Source organism: Callionymus lyra, chromosome 11, assembly GCF_982586985.1.
Source record: "Callionymus lyra chromosome 11, fCalLyr1.hap1.1, whole genome shotgun sequence".
NCBI classification, from domain to species: domain Eukaryota; kingdom Metazoa; phylum Chordata; class Actinopteri; order Syngnathiformes; family Callionymidae; genus Callionymus; species Callionymus lyra.
Genome location: NC_141828.1, coordinates 19,811,746 through 19,822,708, shown reverse-complemented (window position 1 = coordinate 19,822,708; position 10,963 = coordinate 19,811,746).

Here is a 10,963-nt window from a genome sequence, read left to right as displayed (position 1 = left end):
TTCATGACTTAGAAAACATTATTTCTTTTAACATGTTGAGCAGAATCTTCCATAAAAATAATACTTAATACTAAGATGATAGACGTCTTAAACATTAAATGAAGGAGTAAAGAATAGTGTCATAATTTTACATATTTTTGTTTGTTTATATTTTGACTCCTTTAAGAAACATCTTAAGACGTTTCTATTTGTTCAGTCTTTTCCTTGATTTTCTGGAATTCCTGTTGTGTTATCAGTTTTATCTTGATCTTTAAAATATATACTTTATTGAATATTGTTTTGATTGTTTAAGCGCTTTGTGACCCTGGTCTGGAAAAGCGCTATACAAATAAGAATGACTTACTTACTTACTTACTTAAAAGTACAACGTGATATGTTGAGTTAAGACGAAAGCCTTAGAGATCATATAGCATCATAGAGCAAATGCTCTTCTCAAAAGTGATTCATGTAAAAATTACACAATCTGTGCAGCGAGAATCAAACCATTAAAAAAATTATAGGACATCAGCATGTTCAGACTTGCTTGAATCATGGAGAGATGACCTTTGTTGCCATCTTGGTGCATCAGGTTTCTTTAGAAAAGCATTGTTCGGTAAATTTAAAAAAAGAAATAAAATGGCATAAAAAGGGACGTAGTAACGAAAACACAAATATTTATAGTGCAAACATGTGTAGACATTGATCAACATCAGAGGAAATCTACACACCTTTTCTCCTGTAGGCGTCACAGAAGTTGTTGTTTTCACTACGCAAGCTGTAGAAGTCCACTGTCGCACACTCGGTACAGGTGCTCGACGTACGGCTGGAGTACTCACAGAAATACTTCTATATTTTCATTGTTTCCCTACATCCAGGTGACCTCATCAGTTTCATAAACAGACACCTTACACCCCAGCTCGGGCTCTGAGGTCTGTGGATCAGAATCTACTGATGGTTCCTCGGCACACGGTTTCAGGACCAGAGGAGAGAAATCCTTCCAAACTGTTGCTCCTAAGCTTTGGAACGATCTTTATCTCTCTCTGTGTTTGATGAAGTCTACTGACTCCTTCAATAAACATCTTATCTTATTTTTATTTGTGCAGGTTGTTCCTTGATTTTCAGGAATTCCTGTGTTTTTCTCGGTTCTCTTGACCTTTTAAGCATTTGTTTTATTGAGTGTTGTTATGATTGTTTATTCGCTTTGTGACCCTGGTCTGGAAAAGCGATCTATAAATATAAATGACTTACTTCTATGCTGACTTTCATATCTCATCGTAATGTGGCTTTGATGATTCATTACATTTAAAGTAACACGCTCTTTTAACATGTGCAAAGTCTACTGGAATATATAGAACATAGTTTTGATATATTCAAAATTAACATGGACATCATCGCTCCATTAAAAACATACAGAAATAAAAAGAGAAAATGAAGGAAAAATATTAAGAGAATTGGCAAAAATGTTGGAGAGTGAGATGGCCATATAGAATGTAATAAAGAACTTGAGCAATAAGAAACACTACAAGAACCCGAAAAGAGAAAAAACCACAATTTTCTGATTTGGACACACAGGATTGAACAGTACACTTTTAAAAATAAAGATGCACAGGTTGGGAAATTGTGAAAACCCAGAAATGTTATAGATGTATAGTGTAATATGGTGAAGAGAGGGAAACATAAACTAGTGATTAAAGGAAGTTGAAGATTATTTTAATTCCAGCGAAAAATGTTTAAATTTGGTACTGCATTATTTGTAAAGAAATTTGTAAATGCGGAGAAAAAGTTCTAATAGCCTATTTATTTACGTAGTATTAAATGAGAATAAATTACATTTTGATACACACTCCAAACCAGTAGGTGGCGGTAATGCACCAATAGGTTATATTGTTATATATACCACCATAAAGAAGAAAAAGGTTCCTGTTACTTGTTACAAAAGACTCTGGAAATGAATAGCTTTGTTTAAATTGTTGTAACAAGTTGTAACTTGTAATGAAAAGTAAGAGGAAAAGGTACAAAATAAAACGGTTGCTGTCAGAAACAATTCTAAATCAGTTTCATGGTTTTACTCTGAGCTCATCGAGGCCATAAAAAAATTCAGTAAAAGTGCCATATGGGGCCCTTGGGTTTCGCCAAGATCTGTGTCATGGACATGGATGAAGTGTCTCTGACCCATAATGTTCCTCCTCCATCCATAATGGACATCGTCATGGTGACCAACTGTTAGGTAAGAATACTAACTCGGAGCTGAAACAGAACAGACACCAGATTTAGTTCAAAGTCATAAGTATTTACTTGTATACAAGTGAGAAAGTACACAATTCTTACAAGGTTGGCATGTCTGAATTATTTCTGAGGCACCAAATGTTAAGATTGCTGTTATATCTACATCCACCTTCCATAAGCTGTGAATTATTTTACTCCAAAGGTTCTATTCAACAACACACTTGGATGATAAGTACCCTCAAGGTCACAGGTGGCGTTTACATTTTAGAGTCCAGTTCCTGACACCGAGACAAAAATCCCCCACATTCCTTTCTCACACATAAAGCAGACAAACAATATCACCATTGATTGAAGTAAATTTGATAAACATCCTTTCATTCAACACTTTTCCATCATTTCTTTTTATCAATAATTACAAATCCTAGAACGATAGTTCCAAATATTTCATCGTCCAAATACTTGACTTTTCAGTAATGGAGCCGTTATTCGTGCTTCTTCTTCGTTTAAGGCGTCGTCATATGGTTCCGTCCACTAGAAAAGATCTACTGTGTTTGGCAGTTGTCAAGCGTTCAGAGAGACGTTAGGACAAGGTCTATCCTTAAACTGCGACATCCTTAGTGGACAAACTTTTCCTAAGGTAGTCGATGGTAGGGATGGTCACATAGCGTGGAGCATCTGCAGCATCCTAGAAGAATGAAACGTAGCACTGTGACAAGAACTGACAAAAATATTCTCTTCATATAACCTCCCTACTACCAAACCACTTGATAAAGGCATCAGAAAACCAGTCAGTCGTCCCACTGGCCTTCTTCAGTTCTTCAGAGAATGCCTTCAAACCTTGGAGCCCCCTAGTGATGGATCCATTAGGTGCAACCCTATTGGTACTTAGTGTTGTTTCTTCTTTGGAGTCCTTAGCATGTGATGTCTTCCTTCTTCCACAACAACAAGAAACATGAGGGCTGATAACGCCAGTAGCTTGTTCTTCTTCCTGCTATCCAGGAATTCTCTTTCGCGTAAATACAACAACGACCCTTCTTGACTACTTTCTCAAAACAATGACAAACGACAGCTTGCTCTGTTTGTTATGGTCAAATAGTTAGGTTCATTTCGGTTTTCGCTGTTTTGTGGCGTCAACACAGATGAGCGCCGCACGCTGTCATGGGGGAGCATTACGTCTCGCTCATGGGCAGAATGTACACTACAGTCGACTTCAATGATGGTCCTGGCAATTATATCCGTCTTTTAGTTCTAAATGCCATTTTTTTCTACTTTTTTATATACAGCGTCAACTATTTCTAGTGCCGTATACAATACCAAGGACAAGTTCAATCAGTGCAAACTGTCCTGTCATTCTTTCAGGAAGGATTGGTCTTAACTTCAAATCTCCTCTTAGCCAAAATAGATCCGTGAGTGATGTGTTCATTTCCTTGGTGCATTCAAAGTTTTTACAAATGACTGCTGAGTTTACTCTTGTACCATTCTACAACCACTAGATGGAGATATTTTCTTCACAGGGAACAAAGGACTATTACAAGGTGTGTCATTGCATGAAATGATGACTCCTTTTTTAATAAGTCTGCGATTAATACCTTTTTCAGCAGCTGGTTTTAACGGATATTGCTTTTGACAAGGTCTGTGGTCTGAATTCTAAGTTATCTCAACAAGTAGGGCTCCCTACCTAGTATTTGAGCTGCTGTGGCTCTTGTTGTCCAGGACAATGAAACTTTACTGTATCAGCCACATCTGCTCACTCCATACATATCAGGTACTGACAACTGCACGCTTCAAATAGCACTAGCTATATGGTCCAGTTCCTTTCAACTTGAATCCTCTTGTTGCCATAGTGACACATGGGGCAAATTTTCATCTAGGTTCAGTCCTTTAGCTTCTTCAGTTAACATTACTGTTGCTTATGCATAACCTTGATCTGTCCAGACAAGGTCTTTTGAAACAACTTTAATGGCACATGTTTTTCTATGATCATTAGAAGATCTATTGTTACTTATGTTGGACCTGAGTCCAGTAAAAAAAATCAGTTCAGGATTCATGCTTTCTTGATGAACTGCTACTGTCTCAAACCATAGTTTTATCATGACGTGTCTTCCCAGTGGATTAAATGTAACAACATCTCATAGCACTACTGAGTTCATGATGGTTTTATCCGTCACTGGATCATAAATTTCTACTTCTTTAGATCATGATCTTGATTCAACTGTGGTCACACCATTAGCTTATACTACTACTTTCTGTTACTTTTTGGAATCTCTAAACTTTCTTGTAGTCTCATCCCTGTTCTCAACAACTTGTTCTTCAATCTCATCATTTTATCACTGAGTTGCAATGCAGAGTTGACTAAATTCTGTATAGTTTCAGACTCTTCTTCATCAATGGTTGGTCATGCAGTAGTATTTTGCTCACAATATGTTGCCATGTGTCCCGGTTTGTGGCAAATAGTAAGTTAGTAATTATTATTTGTAAAGCACCTTTCTCAAACCAGGGTCACAAAGTGCTTAAATAAAAAACATTACACATTACATTACATTACATTGCAGCCAGTTTAGAGTTTTAAGGATCTGGAAAATGTGAGTTCTCCTACTAGAGCGGGTCAGAATTCTCGCTGCAGAGTTTTGTATTAACTGCAGGCAAGACAATAAAAAGAACACTCCCATATTTTCCTTTCCCTCTATTTTAATATCTCCCATGAGAGGAGTTGCACCTAAATATACCACCGCTTTTGGCTAAATAAAAAAATCTGTTCATCATAATCAGTTCCCACAACAAATAATTTGATTGATGAATTCCTTCATTTTATTTATCACATTTTCTCTGCATGTTTAGCATAGTCAAGGACTTGATTGATAGTGGAGTTCAGGGTGTTTTTTTTTCCACAAAGTTTCTGATTTCAATTATTGCAGCCTCTAAGAAAACCAAGTTTCAGCTGCTGAGTGTATGGATTCTCTCAGAGTATTAATAGATTTACTGTATTAATGTCACCAAGTTATTTTTAATCAAATGTAGCTTTAAATCTATCAAACCACTGTTCAACCAGTTCAGCTTTCTCTGAAGTCAATTTGCTTGTCGTCTGGTTTGTGCAGAGATTCTGTCCATAAGATTATTTACTTACTAATAATAAAAAAAAGAATATTTTCCAATGCCATCCAGCCCAAGAGTGTGCAGCTCCTTCCATGTTTGGAGCTGGATCTCTGGCAGCTGCAGGAGTCTGGTGGGGTCTGCTGGCGTCTGGCCTCTCGGAACATCTTGACTTCCTCAATAGCGGCAACACTCGTGCTTTCTTTAGGGATGCCGTTTCTGAACAAAAACACCATTCAGCTCACAGTTTGGACTCTTGCCGCCGAGGCCATATGCAAAACATTACAAAGGAACACCAGATTATCGTTAGGTCCTCCAGAGAGGGGCGTCGGCTGAAAATGGAGAACGGATTTATATCAACATTGCAATGAAAAGGTTGGAGGAAAACCATAACTATCAGAGCTGACATTGTTCTTTTGTTACTTATTTGATGATGAATCACTTTAGCTAGTTTTGAGACTTTTAGAACAGTTATCTAAAACTGACAGTTCCTGAAATGCATGTCAAAATAAAGGCTTTATATTAATTGTTATACCTTTTATTCATCACACACACTGAGGAAATACTTTTGACTTTCAACAGTTTTTTTTTTTTTTACATTTCTACTTGTTTGATATATTTTCACTTATTTATTTTCACCTCATCATATAGCCCAAACCCCCCAAATATTATTTTTTCTCCCATTATATTTTTAACTAAAACTATAAGAATATTTTTGAATGAAAACGTTTTTATTGAAGCATTTTGCTTGAACTGAAATATGTTTTTTTAAATACTCCTTTTAAATAATAAAGGAACAAATCTACCTTCATACTCTTATTTTATCAACCAAATATTACAACAAGTATTCTTGTGTCTATTGAGTCTTTTTTAATACATGTTTACCAAAAACTGGCGAATTTTGTGTCTGGTCTGTTTTTTCGAAATAAGTGTTATTTATACAAGTATATTTAAAAGGAAAAATGGATCCAAAAAAAACTTTTTTTTTTTACATTTACACTTGTTTGATAAAGTTTATTTTGAATCCACGATGGTCAAAACTTGGGGGCATTTATGTTTAATCGTTTGTTTTACGTACGAAAGTACGTACAAATGTTTAAAATAATAAAATTGATGTCCTTGACACTACACTTAAGAATTGCATTTTAACACCGCCGTGTAACGCGTCTAAGTTCTGACTATTACAAAGACATTGTTTTCTTTAAGTTACAAAAAGTGCTAAGTGATACATTAAAAATGACTTCCGTTTTTAATTTTCGTTGAATTATTACTTAAACAATCACGTCAGCTTAACCATTAAAATGTACTCTGTTATTTTATTGACAAAATAATCCAAACTTAATGATAAACTTGTTAGCTTAGTTGCTTGAAGTCTGTAAATTACCCATTAAATATGAGATCTATAAATCATAATTTTCCTAATCCATTGTATGAAGTCATTTTGAAAATGCACTCTTGCACAACTTGTATTCTGGCTTCTCGCTTCACATGCCTCATGGATCTTTCTGCAAATATTTTTTAGAATTTTGGGGGGAATCTGAGTAACAATCTTGGACTGCCTGGTCCCCTGGAGTGATGAAAACATTTTCTAAAACTCATATTCAAACCCAGAAAGTCAGCAGAGGTTCATGTTTAACAATATTTTTCTTTATCTAATAGCAGTCAATGTTAATATAACAGTGTGGTCATGTGACTAAGAGCTGACTCAAGATAAATGCTTCTCATCTCAACAAGCTTAATGGCTGAGCTGCAGAACGTTGGCTCATGCTGGTCATTTTTCTTTTTCAATTCTGCAGTCTTTGAGATTCAAAAGTTATTTTTAAAGACAGGATCAAACCTGAGTCACCATTTTTTACAAACAATCCCCTATCTATGACTCTTTGTGTTGATGATGAAATCTGTCTTGTCATGTTGTGGCTCAGAAGGAGATAATTAGTGTATAAATCATCAAACTTGTCGACGGAGACGTCCCTCCACTTTTCTTTTGTCTCAGCTTCTGTTTAACTAATGGACGCAACGCTTTGCTGACGAAGAGCTAACGTAAGCGAGACGACGTTGACATGAAGGAGTGTTGCTTCATCTCCTGTCAGAGGAGGAAGAATCGTGTCGATGTTCTTTACATGGCTTGTAGTATCTCATTTTTCATGGAAATATTTACATTAGAAAATGTACTTGAGCCCTGCCCACTGAAAACACTTTGTTTTTCTGGAGATGAAATCGTATTTACCATAACCACATCCACTCTGCTGTGATTGGTCATGCATCAAGGTTTGTCACTGTGTGTCATCAATCCTGGAAATCTCCATCTTCAAGGGACTTGTTGTATAAACAAAGCGGGCATGATTACAGCTGGAGAAGAAGTGAAGACATTATTCATCTAGCCGTCTTCGCTCTCGTAACCTCTTGTTTGCCGAGTTCAAAACTTGGTCATGATAAGAGACTTAATGCATCTTGGAGAGGAAGACTTCAACATTTGAAACATGTGAGTGAGTCAGGAGAGTTGGGTTTTAACATTAGTTGACCTTTAAGAAAAATACTTAATTGATCCTACAAATGATTTGTAAGTACATGACATCAAGGGAGAACACAATATTAATAATGGTACTGCTGTTTTTAACTGTATAATAATCATAAATCAATAGATATGGGGATATTTTCTGTTTCAGTAGTACGTATATACTCGTCATGATCAACCATTTCCTTCATAATTCAATTAATAAAACCAAGAAAAATCACCATCTGACAACCTCATTATACTATGCTCTGAAAAGTCGTTTTCTCAAAAGCGGTTACAAGGCAAAAATGTCTGCAAGGACGCGGTAGGCCAGGACAAAATGAGTGGCTTCTGGAAAGAGAAACTAAATAAATCAAGCATCACCTCCAGCCTGACATGAGGAGACATGACCCACGAGGCTAGCTTGGCCAAATCAAGTGACATTAATGATGTCGGAAGTGAGCGGCCAACTCAAGTACACAAGATTTTGGGAAAAATAAATGTTGCAAATAATAATTACCTGAAAAGACAAGGTTATTAATCTTGTAACATTTGATCAAGAAATGTGTTTTAAATAAAACATAATCCAACGGTAATTCTAATAAGATTATATTCTAAAATATTGAAAAATTAAATATCCTTGAAAAAACCTACATATAAATGTAAAGTATCTGGATTTTTAATGCATCTCAATAGCCTGAAATCAAGGATTTACGCGTTCACTATGTAGTCAATTGTAGTAAAAGTTGTGGGAACCTTTTCTGAGTTTCCCTTGGGGAGGGTCTCAAGGCGTGAACTGAGCAGATGAGAAGATAAAACCTGATAATGAGGAGTTTCCCCATCTGGGTTGGGATTGTTAATCTCTTTAGAAGCACATCGATTTTTTTCATCTCCAATCTTTATTGTGGGAAAACGTGATGGACGAGCTGGTGCCGCGCGCGACTCTCAGCCTTGGAATAAATGTACCGTCACGTATGATTATTGACAATGGCGTCACTTAATGGCTTCCTAAAGACGCTTGCAGAGGCGGAAACTAGATCATACCGCAGTCTTTTCATCTTCCAAACAAACGAGTTCAATGACAATCCCCTTAAAAGGTTGACTCTTGTGGTCAGTTGAGGATGTTATCCTTCACTCATCACTGTGGAAATACACATAGTCTGTCCTCTGAGGCGGTACAGGTATTCGTCGGCACGACAATTCTCAGAGGAGACCCTATAGAAGTCTATTTTGTGTCTCCTCCTCGTCTGCCTTTCTCCTGTGTCCTGCTGCCCGTGACCCACAAATCGATCCCAGCCACAATGAAGCGTGTCTCGATTCCTAAAAAGCATCATTTGTGGACGCTGTTCTTTTCTCCTGGTGGCCATAAACCAAAATAAAAGCACTATATTTTATGATTTAATTCACTATTGTGTGGAAGTCAAATGCTAGTTTTCTAATATCTTTAAAAAGATAATCTTGTCTTTGCCGTTTCCTTTGAGGGAGAACGAAATGTCCTTGACTTAGACTTAAAGCAAAGGGCCACGTGCAGCCATTTGACTGTTTTTGCAGCCATTTGACTGTTTTTGGTCATTGTAAGTAGTAATGGTCAGATGAAGCTTCATGAAGCACTATCATGTTGTTTAGAGGTCAGTAGGTGGCGCCAAACCTTTTAAATATGATGTGATGTTTCAATAGAACAGTTGTTTAAAACAAAAGAAAATAGTGCAGAGAATGCCATCTAGTGGACTCTGAAGATAATGACACTGCTTCATGAAGCTTCATCAGACCAATAATGAAAATGTTTCTTCAAATTTTAAGAATCTTTACTTCATATATTATTTATAATAATAACAAATAAAATGTTCCATGTACAACATGAATGTAAAGAGCATTTTGGACAATATTACTATTTTATAGTTATATTTGCATGTTCTGCACATATTTATTTATGATTTATATTTAAAAAGAAAATGCATGTTGGATAAAATAATATAAATTAAAATAAAAAAATTAAAAAAATTGCATTTTAATGTTCATACTAATCATAAACATAGATTATCTTGAATATTTCTTTTTCATAGAGTCAACAACTCAAAAGTTTGTCAAAATAAAACTCCTGTTTATGTTGTTGTGAGGCTCACACGACACTGTGGTTGCCAACGTTTTTCAATTGAAATCAATCAGTCTGTGGTTCAGAAAAGCATGTGACCTGAAGTGACTTCATCTTTCTTTTCCTTGATTTTCTTTTCCTCTGGCTTTCATTGTTGGTGTTTAAAAGATGCTGTAGCAGATTAACAGTTGATCAAGCTGTTCTTTTGGATAAACAAGATATTATTGGTCAGATGACCCGGAGATAACACAAGGGATACCAAAAACGCATTTTAAATTTCAGTTTTACTAGAACAGTGAGTCTTTACTACAGCCATCACTACTTCTGACGCCCGTGTAACATGAACAAAGGCAGAGGGTCTGAAGGTTTTAACTATTGTTATGTTTTTGTGCGAGGTACGACTGGGAACGCCCGCTCAGCAGATGTTTACCAGCTTGTTTCGGCAAAAAACCCGAGCACTGAGGCAGAAACTTTTAATACATGTAAAGGAACCGGGTCCAGCGAAAAGTCTCATTCTGGCTGCGCTGAGCTGTTACGGTCCTCTGGCTCCGTACGAGCGATGTGAAAAAGTGAAACGAGAACCTTCTGGAGACGACCTCAAACCACGTCAGCCCTGCGGTGCGATGATGCAATCCAGCTGTTTACAGTCCTTCTACTGTTGTTAACACAGAATTATAAACTGTTTACTCGCTCGCCAATATAGAGCCAGTAAAGCAAGTCCAGCTTGTTGGAATGTGAGCCGGGGCAGCGTAAACCAGCCATGAATAAGGAGGGTTTGTTACCAACAGTGACAGTTGTGATCAATAAATAGAGAAGGTGGTCCATGCAGCGGAGATGTAGGTCATACTTGAGCTGCCCGACAATAATACATAATGATGTAATGACACTCGAGACCTTCTCGCTAACAATGGCAACATACATTTGCCTGTTCAAGGTTATGTAACGTAAAGTGTTTATAGACATATGTACATATATATACACACTTGTATAATACTTTTGGCTGAACTCCATGTTTCAATAATGACTCGTTTAATCATTCTTACCTCACTCTGAACCATCTTCCAACTGAATTACTGACAGAA